Source organism: Capricornis sumatraensis, chromosome 1 (genome assembly GCF_032405125.1).
Source record: "Capricornis sumatraensis isolate serow.1 chromosome 1, serow.2, whole genome shotgun sequence".
Lineage (NCBI taxonomy): Eukaryota > Metazoa > Chordata > Mammalia > Artiodactyla > Bovidae > Capricornis > Capricornis sumatraensis.
Window position 1 is genome coordinate 260671217 of NC_091069.1, and position 15183 is coordinate 260686399.

Genomic DNA, 15183 nt, shown 5'->3' on the forward strand with positions numbered 1-15183 from the left:
GAAAAAGTAAGAGTGTTCCAGAGAAACATCTATTTCTGCTTTATTGACTATGCCAAAGCCTTTGACTGTGGATCACAATAAACTGTGGAAAATTCTGAAAGAGATGGGAATACCAGACCTGACCTGCCTCTTGAGAAACCTGTATGCAGGTCGGGTGCAACAGTTAGAATTGGACATGGAACAACAGACTGTTCCAAATAGGAAAAGGAGTATGTCAGGCCCGTATATTGTCACCCTGCTTATTTAACTTCTATGCAGAGTACATCATGAGAAACGCTGGGCTGGAAGAAGCACAAGCTGGAATCAAGATTGCTGGGAGAATTGTCAATAACCTCAGATATGCGGATGACACCACCCTTATGGCAGAAAGTGAAGAGGAACTAAAAATCCTCTTGATGAAAGTGAAAGAGGAGAGTGAAAAAGTTGGCTTAAAGCTCAATATTCAGGAAATGAAGATCATGGCATCCAGTCCCATCACTTCATGGGAAATAGATGGGGAAACAGTGGAAACAGTGTCAGACTTTATTTTTTGGGGCTCCAAAATCACTGCAGATGGTGACTGCAGCCATGAAATTAAAAGATCTTACTCTTTGGAAGGAAAGTTATGACCAACCTAGATAGCATATTAAAAAGCAGACACATTACTTTGCCAACAAAGGTCTGTCTAGTCAAGGCTATGGTTTTTCCAGTGGTCATGTATGGATGTGAGAGTTGGACTGCGAAGAAAGCTGAGCACCAAAGAACGGATGCTTTTGAACTGTGGTGTTGGAGAAGACTCTGGAGAGTCCCTTGGACTGCAACAAGATCCAACCAGTCCATTCTAAAGGAGATCAGTCCTGGGATTTCTTTGGAAGGAATGATGCTAAAGCTGAAACTCCAATACTTTGGCCACCTCAAGCAAACAGTTGACTCATTGGGAAAGACTCTGATGCTGGCAGGGATTGTGGGCAGGAGGAGAAGGGGATGACAGAGGATGAGATGGCTGGATGGCATCACCGACTCAATGGATGTGAGTGTGAGTGAACTCCGGGAATTGGTGATGGACAGGGAGCCCTGGCGTGTTGCGATTCATGGGGTCGCAAAGAGTTGGACACGACTGAGCGACTGAACTGAACTGATGCCATTAGTCAAAGGGAACTGGTATTTGAAGGTGAATGTTTCATCTTCTGGTAGGAGGTTTGGTTTCCTCAATGTATGAACTGTGGATTTCTCAAAAACGGAGGGTTCTTAGGTTTTGATTTCTAAGGAAGTTCCCCTGAGCTGTAGCAGAAGCCACGGTTACTAAACGTTTTAAGTTACAGGTTTTTCTCAACTTGGATTTCGTGTGCCCACAGAAAATGGGCAGCTGCAGACTGTCTTGTTGTTTAGATGAGAAGACTGAGCCCAGACTGGGCGCACAGCCAGTGAACACAGAGGGTGTTTCTCCTCCGTGACAGTTGGCTCCCTTAACTTCCCGCTCAATACTATTCAGTGTAATACAATAAGCTTTTATTAAGCATCAGTGATGCAAAGGACCAGACAACCCCCTAAATATTTCCGAGTTCCTTCGAATTTTTGTTTAGTCCTGTATTATATTAACCCCTGGTTGTTTCCATAAAATGCAGATAGACAATACGAAACAAAATCGAAGTGAAAATATTGAAGTAAAATGACTAAAATATTAATCTCTGATAGACTGATGTTATGTTTCAGATGGGTGACACAGTATATTATCCTTCCTTCCCTCTGATCTCAAAGCACTTAACATGGTCTTAAAGCTCATTAAACTGGGTGCTGAATCAGACCTTGCGTGCTAGAACTTTATTCTTATTATTTATTTAATGCCATCAGGGGAGTTGGTTCTCAGTGGGAACCAATAGCTCTGAAAGGATAAAGCCTTCTCTTCAGTTTTCTAAAAGGACAAGTACCAACCAGCCAATAGTTCTCTTCCCAAAGTAATCAGTGATGAGGGGGGAAAATACTAGGAAGTCACTCATACACATTTTCCCAAATGAATAAACTAATCTCACAATTTCAGAATGTCTTTGTAAGTTTATATTGGCTTGATCCGGTATGTACTGCCTTATAGGAACAAAAGAGCTTGGAAGATATTATTAGTTAAGGAAGAAAAGAAGATGAAGTTCACTTATTCTTTCTTACCAATAAAATTTAGAACTGTTTTTTTCTATTTTGCTGTTCCACATGGTTTCAGGATCTCGGTTCCCTGACTAGGAATGGAAGCCAGGTCAAGGCAGCGAAAGTCCTATCCAGTAAGCCAACAGGGAACTCTCCAGAATGTCTTCACCTTTAAAGTTAGCCCAATTTATTGCAAATTCTTCCTTGCTTTAAAATAGGAATGTTCTTTTTTAAAAAAAATGTGAAAAATACTTTATGTTGGCCATTGCCTTTTGAAATATGTTTTATTATTAGTATGCAATTTTTATAGTCATTTTTGATCTTTTAAAATATTTAGGGGAATATGCGTTTCTCTTTGTTCATCAAAAAGTTGTTACTTGTTTTCTGGATTTTGTATTTCTTAATAGAAAGTTGGCCAGAATTTGGCTAAGTTAACTAAAAACACACCCATTAGAACGTAAGAGTAACAGATGGATAGCCTCTTTGGCCCTGGCTACCTTTCAATATGTGTGGTTAACTATCAGAGACTTGTTATGAAGTCTAAGAAGTTTTCGCTGCAAAATCAAGCTTTCAATTGTCTCTACAATGGCAGAGGCTAGTGACGTAGACGCAGTTTTGAAATGCGGTAAACCACTGTGATAGAAGCTTTCGAGGCGTGGAAGGCAGGCTCATACTCATGTATGCTTTGGATCCCTTGCTCTTCATGTGAATCCTTTGGGAAATGCTGCCTGAAGTTCAAGCTTAAAAGCAGAAACACTGGTGATTCAGTAAAGTACGTAGAGATCCTGGGCTGGGCTGAGGATTTCAGACTCATTTGTGTATTAGGCCAGTTGCAAAGACTGCGCTAAAGGGGAGGGATTAATGACTGTTAATTGGTGCTAACAGGTTCCATCCTCTTCTACCACTGATTCACTTAGTGAGGGAGAAAGGAAAAGGACCAAGGGCTCACTGAGGAAATAACTGTGGATTTATGATTTGGGCTTATTTCACATAGCGCATTTTTTAATCCATTTTATTATATTCTTTTTTTATCCATATAGTTTAAACAGGAGTAAACATACAAAATAAAAATCACCCAAAATTTGTCATTTAACAATAACACTATTAACATTTTGCTCATTTAACACTGTTAATATACGCTTTGTGCACATACCATTGAAAATGCTTTCTTTCAAAAATTGTACTGTGTTATATATGCCATTTAAAATATATTATTCATTAACCTCATAAATTTTCTCCATGTCAGTAAATATATACTACTAAAACATTAATGGCACTGTCTTCCATCAGTCACCACTGTACCACCATTTATTTAACAAAACCTTTGGTTTTTGGACATTTAAGCTGTATCAGTTTTTTTTTTTTTTTTTTACTATAATAAAAAACGCTGTGATGAGCATCTGTGCATATACCCAGTTTTGTCCAATTAGCTGTTAAGATGAATTGCTAGAAACAGAGTTGTTATGTGAAAGGTAAACAACTCTAAATTTAAAGTTTCTGGTGCATAGTGAAAACTTCCTTGCAGAATATGTATCCATTTTTATACTTGTGGACATACGAAACACTCTTTTTCTCCAAACTTGAAAATACCATTGTTCCTCCAATCTTTGCTAACTTGAAAGAACATACAGATTTCGTTTTTAATTGCTGTTCTTAGATTACTAAAGATCAAATAAGCTGAAATTTTCTTCACATGTTTTTGGCATTTTCTGTTTTTTTAATTGCCTATTTATGTTAAATGAATCTAGTTTTCTTTTTCTTAGTAATTTTAAACCATCCTTTGATACTAAGGAAAGAAACTCTTCATCTGTCATATCTCTTGCAAATATTTTTTTTCTAAATTTTCCATTTTACTTTTAACTTTGGCTAATGATGATTTTTGAAATGTAGGTTTAAAAACTGTAGTTATACCTTTCATTTGTATAATTTCTCAGATTTTATTTTATACAAGACTATATTTGACTTGCAGTGCTGTGTTAGTTTCAGATGTACAGCATATAATTTGCCCATTTGTTGTTGATCAGTCACTAAGTGACTCTTGGTGACCCCATTGGTAAAGAATCCGACTGCCAGTTCAGGAAACACGAGAGACCCAGGTTCGAATCTTGGGTTGGGAAGATCCCCTAGAGTAGGAAATGACAACCACTCAATCCTCTTGCTTGGGAAAGCCTGTAACAGAGGAGCCTGGCAGGCCACAGTCCACGGGGTCATAAAGAGCTGGACACGACAAGCTTCTGAACACACAGCACACACGGACTGCAGCACGCCAGCTCCTTTGTTGTCCACGATCTCCCCAAGTTTGCTCAGGTTCAAGTCCACTGGGTCAGTGATGCTATCTAACCATCTCATCCTCTGCCACTCCCTTTTCCTTCGGCCTTCAGTCTTTCCCAGCATCAGGGTTTTTCCCAATAAGTCAGCTCTTCACGTCAGGTGGCCAAAGTATTGGAGTTTCAGCTTCAGCATCAGTCCTTCCAATGAATATTCAGGGTTGATTTCCTTTAGGATGGACTGGTTTGATCTCCTTGCAGCCCAAGGGACTCTCAAGAGTCTTCTCCAGCCCTGCAGTTCAGAAGCATCAGTTCTTCAGCACTCAGCCTTCTTTACTTTCCTACTCTCACACCCATATATGACTGCTGGAAAAGCCATAGCTTTGACTATACTAACCTTTGCCAGCAAAGTGCTGTCTCTGCTTTGTAATGTGCTATCTAGGTTGGTCACAGTTTTCCTTCCAAGGAGCAAGCGTCTTTTAATTTCATGGCTGCAGTCACCATCCACGGTGATTTTGGAGCCCAAGAAAATAAAATCTGTCACCGCTTCCACTTTTTCCCCATCTATTTGCCATGAAGTAATGGGACCAGAGGCCATGATCCTAGGTTTTTGAATGTTGAGTTTCAAGACAGCTTTTCCACTCTCCTCTTTCACTGTCCTCAGGAGGCTCTTTAGTTCCTCTTCACTTTCTGCCATTAGAGTGGCATCATCTGCATATCTGAGGTTGGTATGTCTCCCAGCAGTCTTGATTCCAGCTTGTGATTCATCCAGCCGGGCATTTTACATGATGTACTCTGCATATAAGTTAAATAAGCAGGTGACAATATACAGCTTGTGGTAATCCTTTGAACCAGTCCATTGTTCCATGTAAGATTCTAACTGTTGCTTCTTGACCGGCTTACAGGTTTCTCAGAGACATGTAAGGTGGCCTGGTATTCTCTTTAAGAATTTCCCGTAGTTTGCTGCGATACACACAGTCAAAAGCTTTAGTGTAATCAATGAACCTGAGGTAGATGTTTTTCGGGAACTCCCTTGCTTTTTCCATGGTCCAGTGAGTGTTGGCAATTTGATCTCTGGTTTCTCTGCCTTTTTGTACCCAGCTTGAACATCTGAAAGTTCCCGGTTGATGTGCTGCTAAAGCCTAGATTTTAGGATTTTGAACATAACCTGTTGGCATGTGAAATGAGTGCAATTGTATAGTACTTTGAACATTCTTTGGAAATGCTTTTCTTTGAGATTGGAATGAAAACTGCCCTTTTCAAGTCCTGTGGCCACTGTTGAGTTTTCCAAATTTGCTGACATATCTAGTGTAGCACTTCAACAGCATCATCTTTTTGGATTTTAAATAGCTCAGCTGGAATTCTATCACCTCCACTCACTTTGTTAGTATTAATTCTTCCTAAGGCCCACTTGATTTGTTTAATCCATAGATATATATCTATCCATTCTTTTTGAGTCTTACTCATATAGGTTATTGCAGAATATTGAGTATTTGTACCTTTCAGGTTTTTAAGTAATTTATTTTTTGGTGTCTACTTTGAGTGTCATGCTTGAAAGCTCTTACCCATCCTAGCACTGAAAAACACTTCCCTTTGACAACATTGAACACTTTCCATTGAAAAACATTTAATGGTTTTAAGGTCTATATTTAACCTTTAAATTATTACGACCTATTTCACATAGACACTGACATGAAAAGTAATATGAGAGGCAACATACGTGGTCAGTCAGCTTCTGAGCCTGGTTGCTTGGATGTTTAGAACAAGTCTGCACGTCCTTTGACATTCTTCCTTTCTAAAGGTGTGGGTCTAATTTCATTCCCCTGGAGTATGGGATGAACTTGAGGGCCCATTTCAGATGGGTTGATGTTGTATCAATGATGGAGTATGTCTTCTGACATCAGGTTGTAAATGACATTGAGGCTTCTCTCTCTCTCTACCTTTCTCATGTATTTTGCTTGGGGGGAAGTGAGCTGTCTTGTCATGGATTCACGCCGTCAACTCCATGAAGATGTCCACATGATGGGGAGCTGAGGCCCTCGATCAGCAACCAGCGGGGAAAGCAATGAAGGCCTCAAGTCAGCAGGTACAAGGATAGAAACGGAAGTGATCCTCCAGCCCCATGGAGCCTTCGGATGACGCCAGCCCCAGGGGACCTGTTGGTACAACCTCATGAGAGTCCCTGAGGAGGATTGATCTAGACTGCTCCTGGATTTCTGGCTCCCAGAATCTGTATGAGATAAGAGATGTTAGTTGTTGAAGACTGCTACGTTTGGGAGTAATTTGTTATGTAGCAGGGCTTCCCTGGTGCTTCAGAGGTTAAAGCATCTGCCTCCAATGCGGGAGACCCGGGTTCGATCCCTGGGTTGGGAAGATCCCCTGGAGAAGGAAATGGCAACCCACTCCAGTATTCTTGCCTGGAGAATCCCATGGACTGAGGAGCCTGGTGGGCTGCAGTCCACGGGGTCGCAAAGAGTTGGACACGACTGAGTGACTTTACTTATTACTTACTTACTTGTTATGCAGCAACAGATGACATACAATAGGCACGAATCATCATGGCATGAGATTTTTGTGCCTTAATTCCTTATTTTAAAATGGAGTCATAATAGAACTTTCTTTGTAAGATAAATCTGAGGTTTAAGGACATTAGTACTTATAACAGTGTAGTACCTATAACAGTACCTGGTGTGTAATAAGCTAAACGTTTTGCTATTATAGAGTAAATACCCATATATGCCACCCAGCTTAAGAATAAAATGTAACTGATAGAAATGAGCATCCATTTTTGTTCCTCCTCAAAAGAATATATGTAACTATTCAAATACCTGGAACTACTCTTGGTCATACAGTGGCACAAAGATGCAGTATAATTTTTTTCCCCAATGGGTAACCAGCACAATTTGATTAAATCATACTTCCTTTTCCCATTGATTTCAAGATGAGTATTTTCTTTAAACTGACGTATAATTGCTTTACTATGTTGTGTTACTTTCTGCTGTATAACAACTTTAATCGGCTGTATCCCCTCCCTCCCCGCCCCATCTCACCCCCTGCGTCATCAGAGAGCACTGAGCTGGGCTCCTGTGTTGTACAGCGAGTCCTCACTAGCGTCTGTTTCACACACGGTGGTGTATATATCAGTGTCACTCTCCTAATTTGTTCCACCCGCCTGTCTCCCCCCATGTTTCACATGTCCATTCTCTCTGTGTAAAGATCACTATTTTAATGTAGTAAATGCTCACAGACACTGCTGTTTGTTTGGAGGTTTGTGTTTTGCACCATTGAATCATCTACTCTGCCGTCAGTGACATGCTGTTTTAGTTGTTACGGCTTCGTGGCATGTTCTGATGCTGATAGTACAAGTTCCCCTGGGTTCCTGGGCAGGCAATCTCCAAGATGGATTGCTGTGATCTCTGCTTCCTAGTATTCATGCCCTTGGTTATTTTCCTTCACTTGAGTGTGGAATCTATGGGCTCCCTGGTGAATAAAATGTGATAGAGGTAATGGCACTTCACTTCTGCTTACACGAAGATTGTGGCTTCCGTCTTGGATATTTTCTTGTTTACTCGCTTGCTCTGAGAGAAGCCAGCTGCCTCATTATGAGCTGCCCTATGGAGATGGCCCGTGGCAAGGACCTGAGTGAGGTCTCCTGACAACGACAAGTGAGGAACTGAGGCGTTCAGTCCAGTACAGTGTCAGTTCAGTTCATTTCAGTCGCTCAGTCGTGTCTGACTCTTTGTGACCCTGTGGACCGCAGCACACCAGGCCTCCCTGTCCATCACCAACTCCCAGAGCTTTCTCAAACTCATGTCCATTGAGTTGATGATGCCATCCAACCATCTCAGACTCTGTCATCCCCTTCTCCTCCTGCCCTCAATCTTTCAGCACCAGGGTCTTTTCAAGTGAGTTAGTTCTTTGCATCAAGTGGCCAAAGTGTTGGAGTTTCAGCTTCAGCATTAGTCCTTCCAATGAATATTTAGGACTGATCTCCTTTAGAATGGACTGGTTGGATCTCCTTGCAGTCCAAGGGACTCTCAAGAGTCTTCTCCAACACCACAGTTCAAAAGCATCAATTCTTCGGCGCTTAGCTCTCTTTACAGTACAACTCTCACATCCATACAGGACTACTGGAAAAAGCATAGCCTTGACTAGACGGATCTTTGTTAGCAAAGTAATATTTCTGCTTTTTAATATGCTGTCTAGGTTGGTCATAGCTTAGGAGGAACAAAATCCTACCAACAACCACATATGTAAGCGGGAAGAGGGTCCTAACTGAGTGGAGCCATTAGAGGAAATGACAGTCGCAGCTGAGACCTTGGTCGCAACTTTGAGAGAGAACTTGAACCAGAGGCATCTAGCTAGACTGCTTTGAATTGATGATTCACAGGAGCTAAAATAGAGCGTTTGTTGTTTTAAGCTGCCAAACTTTGGGCTAATTTTTTTATACAGCAATAGACAGCTAACACAATTATTCTCTTCATTTTTTCCCCTTCTTTCTCATTTATCCTTTCACAAGAACATCACTATGCTTAATCCAAAAATTTTAGAGGCGTTTGATTGGAACTGTAATATTTCTAAATCATTTGGGGAATCAAGTGATACCTCATGTAATGAGTTTCTTGATAGAAACATATACCATTAAAATTACATAAGACTTCCTTTACATTACTCAAAAATTTAGAGTTTTCTTGATACACATTTCTTTTCTAAATTTAAAAATTTTACCTATTTGTTTATTTGGCTGTGGCAGGTCTTAGTTTCGGCATGTGGAATCTAGTTCCCCAACCAGGGACTGAACACAGGCCCGCTGCACTGGGAGTCTTAGCCACTCAACCACCAGGGAAATCCTTATACATGTTTCTCATTAACTTCATTATTGTTGTTGTTCAGTTGCTAAGTCATGTCCAACTCTTTGTGACTACATAGACTGCAGCACGCCAAGCTTCCCTGTCTTTCACTGTCTCCTGGAATCTGCTCAAACTCATGTCCATTAAGTTGGTGATGCTATTCAGCCACCTCATCCTCTGTCAGCCCCTTCTCCTACTGACCTCAGTCTTTCCCAGCATCAGAGTCTTTTCCAATGAGTCAGTTCTTAGCATCAGGTGGCCAAAGTATTAGAGCTTCAGCTTCAGCATCAGTCCTTCCAATGAATATTCAGGGTTGATTTCCTTTAGGATGGAATGGCTTGATATGCTTCCTGTCCAGGGACTCTCAAGAGTCTTCTCCAACACCACAGTTCAAAAGCATTGGTTCTTTGGCATTCAGCCTTCTTTATGGTCCAACTCTCACATCTGTACATGACTGGAAAAACCATAGCTTCGACTAGACAGATCTTCATTGACAAAGTGATATCTCTACTTTTTATTATGCTGTCTAGGTTGGTCATAGCTTTTCTTCCAAGGAGCAAGCAATTTTTAATTCACCGTGCATAGTGAGTTTGGAGCCCAAGAAAATAAAATCTGCTACAGTTTCCATTGTTCCCTATATATTTGCTGTGAAGAGATGCATACCATGATCTTAGTTTTTTTGAATGTTCAGCTTTAAGCCAGATTTTTCACTCTCCTCTTTCATCCTCATCAGGAGGCTCTTTAATTCTTCACTTTCTGCCATTAGAATAGCATCATATACATATCTGAGACTGTTGATATTTCTCCCAGCAAGCTTGATTCCAGCTTGCGAGTCATCCAGCCCAGCATTTTGCCTGATGTACTCTGCATGTAAGTTAAATAAATGGGGGACAGTATACAGCCTTGATGTATGTCTTTCTCAATTTTGAACCAGGCAGTTGTTCCATGTCTTGTTCTAACTGTCGCTTTTGGACTTGCATATGGATTTCTCAGGAGACAGGTAAGGTGGTCTGCTGTCCCAATCTCTTGAAGAATTTTCCACAGTGTGTTGCAATCTACATAGTCAAAGGCTTTAGCATAATCAGTGAAGCAGAAGTAGATGTTTTTCTGGAATTTTCTTGATTTTTCTATGATCCAGTGGAAGCTGGCAATTGGATCTCTGGTTCCTCTGCCTTTTCTAAATCCAGCTTGAGCATCTGGAAGTTCTTGGTTCATGTACTATTGAAGCCTGGCCTGAAGGATCTTGAGCATTATCTCGCTAGCGTGTGAAAAGAACACAGTTGTGTGGTAGTGTGAACATTCTTTGGTATTGCCTTTCTTTGGGATTGGAATAAATACTGACCTTTTCCAGTCCTGTGGCCACTGCTCAGTTCAGTTCAGTTGCTCAGTTGTGTCTGACTCTGCGATCCCATGAATCGCAGCATGCCAGGCCTCCCTGTCCATCATCAACTCCCGGAGTTCACTCACACTTAGGTCCATTGAGTCTGTGATGCCATCCAGGCATCTCATCCTCTGTCGTCCCCTTCTCCTCCTGCCCCCAATCCCTCCCAGCATCAGAGTCTTTTCCGATGAGTCAACTCTAAGTTTTCTAAATTTGCTGACATATTGAGTACAGCACTTTAACAGCATCATCTTTTAGGATTTTAAATAGATCAAGTGGAATTCCATCACCTCCACTAGCTTTGTCAGTAGTGATGCTTCCTAAGGCCAGCTTGACTTCACACTCCAGGGTGCCTGGCTCTAGATGAGTAAACAGACCGTCACGGTTATCCCAATCATTAAGATCTTTTTTTTGTACGGTTCTTCTATGTCTTCTTGCCACCTCTTCTTAATCTCTTCTGCTATTGCTAGATCCTTGGTGTTTCTCTCTTTTATTGTGCCCGTCTTTTCAATGAAATGTTCCCTTGGTGTCTTCAGTTTTGTTGAAGAGATCTCTGGTCTCTCCTATTCTGTTGTTTTCCTCTATTTCTTTGCACTGATCACTGAGGAAGGCTTTCTTATCACTCCTTGGTATTCTCCGGGGCCTTCCCTGGCGGCTCCTCAGTAAAGAATCAGCCTGTAATACAGGAGACATAAAAGACACGGGTTGGATCCCTGAGTCGGGAAGATCCCCTAGAGGAGGGTGTGGCAACCACCCCAGTATTCTTGCCTGGAAAATCCCATGGGCACAGGAGCCTGGCAGGCTACAGTCCATGGGGTCACAAAGAGTCGGACATGACTAAACCCTGGCTATTCTCTGGCACTCTGCATTCAGTTCAGTTCAGTTCAGTTGCTTTGTCGTGTCAGACTCTTTGTGACCCCATGGACCGTAGCACACCAGGCTACCCTGTCCCATCACCATCTCCTGGAGTTGACTCAAACTCATGTCCATTGAGTCAGTGATGCCATCCAACCATCTCATCCTCTGTCGCCCCCTTCTCCTCCTGCCTTCAATCTTTCCCAAAATCAGGGTCTTTTCCAATGAGTCAGCTCTTCACATCAGGTGGCCAAACTACTGGATTTTCAGCTTTAGCATCAGTCCTTCCAATGAATATTCAGGACTGATTTCCTTTAGGATTAACTGGTTGGACCTCTTTGCAGTCCAAGGGACTCTTCAGAGTTTTCTCCAATGCCACAGTTCAAAAGCATCAATTCTTCGGCACTCAGCTTTCTTTATAGTCCAACTCTCACATCCATACATGACAACTGAAAAAACCGTAGTCTTGACTAGGCCAACCTTTGCTGGCAAAGTAATGCCTCTGCTTTTTAATATGCTGTCTAGGTTGGTCACAACTTTTCTTCCAAGAAGTAAGCAACTTTTAATTTCATGGCTGCAGTCATCATCTGCAGTGATTTTGGAGGCCCCCAAAATAAAGTCTGACACTGTTTCCACTGTTTCCCCATCTATTTGCCATAAAGTGATGGGACAAGATGCCATGATTTTAGGTTTTTCAATGTTGATTTTTAAGCCAGCTTTTTCACTCTCCTCTTTCACTTTCATCAGGAGGCTCCTTAGTTCTTATTCACTTTCTGCCATAAGGGTGGTGTCATCTGCATATCTGAGATTATTGATATTTCTCCCAGTAATCTTGATTCCAGCTTGTGTTTCCTCCAGCCCTGCGTTTCTCATGATGTACCCTGCATATAAGTTAAATAAGCAGGATGGCAATATACCGCCTTGACATACTTCTTTCGCAATTTGGGACCAGTCTCTTGTTCCATGTCCAGTTCTAACTGTTACCTGCACACAGATTTCTCAAGAGGCAGATCAGGTGGTCTGGTATTTCTATCTCTTGAAGAATTTTCCGCAGTTTGTGGTAACCCATTCCAGTCCATTTTAGTTCGCTGATTCCTAGAATGTCGACGTTCACCCTTGCCATCTCTTGTTTGACCACTTCCAATTTGCCTTGATTCATGGACCTGACATTTCAGGTTCCTATGCAATATTGCTCTTTACAGCATCGGATCTTGCTTCTATCACCAGTCACATCCACAACTGGGTATTGTTTTTGCTTTGGCTCCATCCCTTCGTTCTTTCTGGAGTTATTTCTCCACTGATCTCCAGGAGCATATTGGGCACCTACTGACCTGGGGAGTTCCTCTTTTGGTATCCTATCATTTTGCCTTTTCATACTGTTCATGGGATTCTCAAGGCAAGAATACTGAAGTGGCTTGCCATTCCCTTCTCCAGTGGACCACATTCTGTCAGAATCAGCAAACTAAAATGGACTGGAATGTGTGAATTTAACTCAGATGACCATTATATCTACTACTGCAGGCAGGAATCCCTCAGAAGAAATGGAGTAGCCATCATGGTCAACAAAAGAGTCCGAAATGCAGTACTTGGATGCAATCTCAAAAATGACAGAATGATCTCTGTTCATCTCCAAGGCAAACCATTCAATATCACAGTTATCCAAGTCTATGCCACAACCAGTAACACTGAAGAAACTGAAGTTGAATGGTTTTATGAAGACCTACAAGACCTTTTAGAACTAACACCCCAAAAAGATGTCCTTTTCATTATAGGGGACTGGAATGCAAAAGTAGGAAGTCAAGAAACACCTGGAGTAACAGGCAAATTTGGCCTTGGAATGCGGAATGAAGCAGGGCAAAGACTAATAGAGTTTTGCCAAGAAAATGCACTGGGCATAGCAAACACCCTCTTCCAACAACACAAGAGAAGACTCTACACATGGACATCACCAGATGGTCAACACCGAAATCAGATTGATTATATTCTTTGCAGCCAAAGATGGAGAAGCTCTATACAGTCAACAAAAAACAAGGCCAGGAGCTGACAGTGGCTCAGATCATGAACTCCTTATTGCCAAATTCAGACTCAAATTGAAGAAAGTAGGGAAAACCGCTAGACCATTCAGGTATGACCTAAATTAAATCCCTTATGATTATACAGTGGAAGTGAGAAATAGATTGAAGGGCCTAGATCTGATAGATAGAGTGCCTGATGAACTATGGAATGAGGTTCGTGACACTGTACAGGAGACAGGGATCAAGACCATCCCCATGGAAAAGAAATGCAAAAAAGCAAAATGGCTGTCTGGGGAGGTCTTACAAATAGCTGTGAAAAGAAGAGATGAGAAAAGCAAATGAGAAAGGGAAAGATATAAGCATCTGAATGCAGAGTTCCAAAGAATAGCAAGGAGAGATAAGAAAGCCTTCTTCAGCAATCAATGCAAGGAAATAGAGGAAAACAACAGAATGGGAAAGACTAGAGATCTTTTCAAGAAAATTAGAGATACCAAGGGAACATTTCATGCAAAGATGGGCTTGATAAAGGACAGAAATGGTATGGACCTAACAGAAGCAGAAGATATTAAGAAGAGGTGGCAAGAATACACAGAAGAACTGTACAAAAAAGATCTTCACGACCCAGATAATCATGATGATGTGATCACTAACCTAGAGCCAGATATTTTGGAATGTGAAGTCAAGTGGGCCTTAGAACTGATCACTACGAACAAAGCTAGTGGAGGTGCTGGAATTCCAGTTGAGCTGTTTCAAATCCTGAAAGATGATGCTGTGAAAGTGCTGCACTCAATATGCCAGCAAATTTGGAAAACTCAGCAGTGGCCACAGGACTGGAAAAGGTCAGTTTTCATTCCAGTCCCAAAGAAAGGCAATGCCAAAGAATGCTCAAACTACTGCTCAATTGCACTCATCTCACACGCTAGTAAAGTAATGCTCAAAACTCTCCAAGCCAGGCTTCAGCAATTCATGAACAGTTAACTTCAAGATGTTCAAGCTGGTTTTAGAAAAGGCAGAGGAACCAGAGATCAAATTGCCAACATCCGCTGGATCATGGAAAAAGTAAGAGAGTTCCAGAAAAACATCTATTTCTGCTTTATTGACTATGCCAAAGCCTTTGACTATGTGGATCACAGTAAACTGTGGAAAATTCTGAAAGAGATGGGAATACCAGAGCGCCTGACCTAAGTCTTGAGAAATCTGTATGCAGGCCAGGAAGCAACAGTTAGAACTGGACATGGAACAACAGACTGGTTCCAAATAGGAAAAGGAGTACGTCAAGGCTGTATATTGTCACCCTGCTTATTTAACTTATATGCAGTGTACATCGTGAGAAACGCTGGACTGGAAGAAGCACAAGCTGGAATCAAGATTGCCGGGAGAAATATCAATAAACTCAGATAGGCAGATGACACCACCCTTATGGCAGAAAGTGAAGAGGAACTAAAAAGCCTCTTGATGAAAGTGAAAGAGGAGAGCGAAAAAGTTGGCTTAAAGCTCAACATTCAGAAAACGAAGATTATGGCATCCGGTCCCATCACTTCATGGGAAATAGATGGGGAAACAGTAGAAACAGTGTCAGACTTTACTTTTGGGGGCTCCAAAATCATTGCAGATGGTGACTGCAGCCATGAAATTAAAAGACACTTATTCCTTGGAAGAAAAGTGATGACCAACCTAGATAGTATATTCAAAAGCAGAGA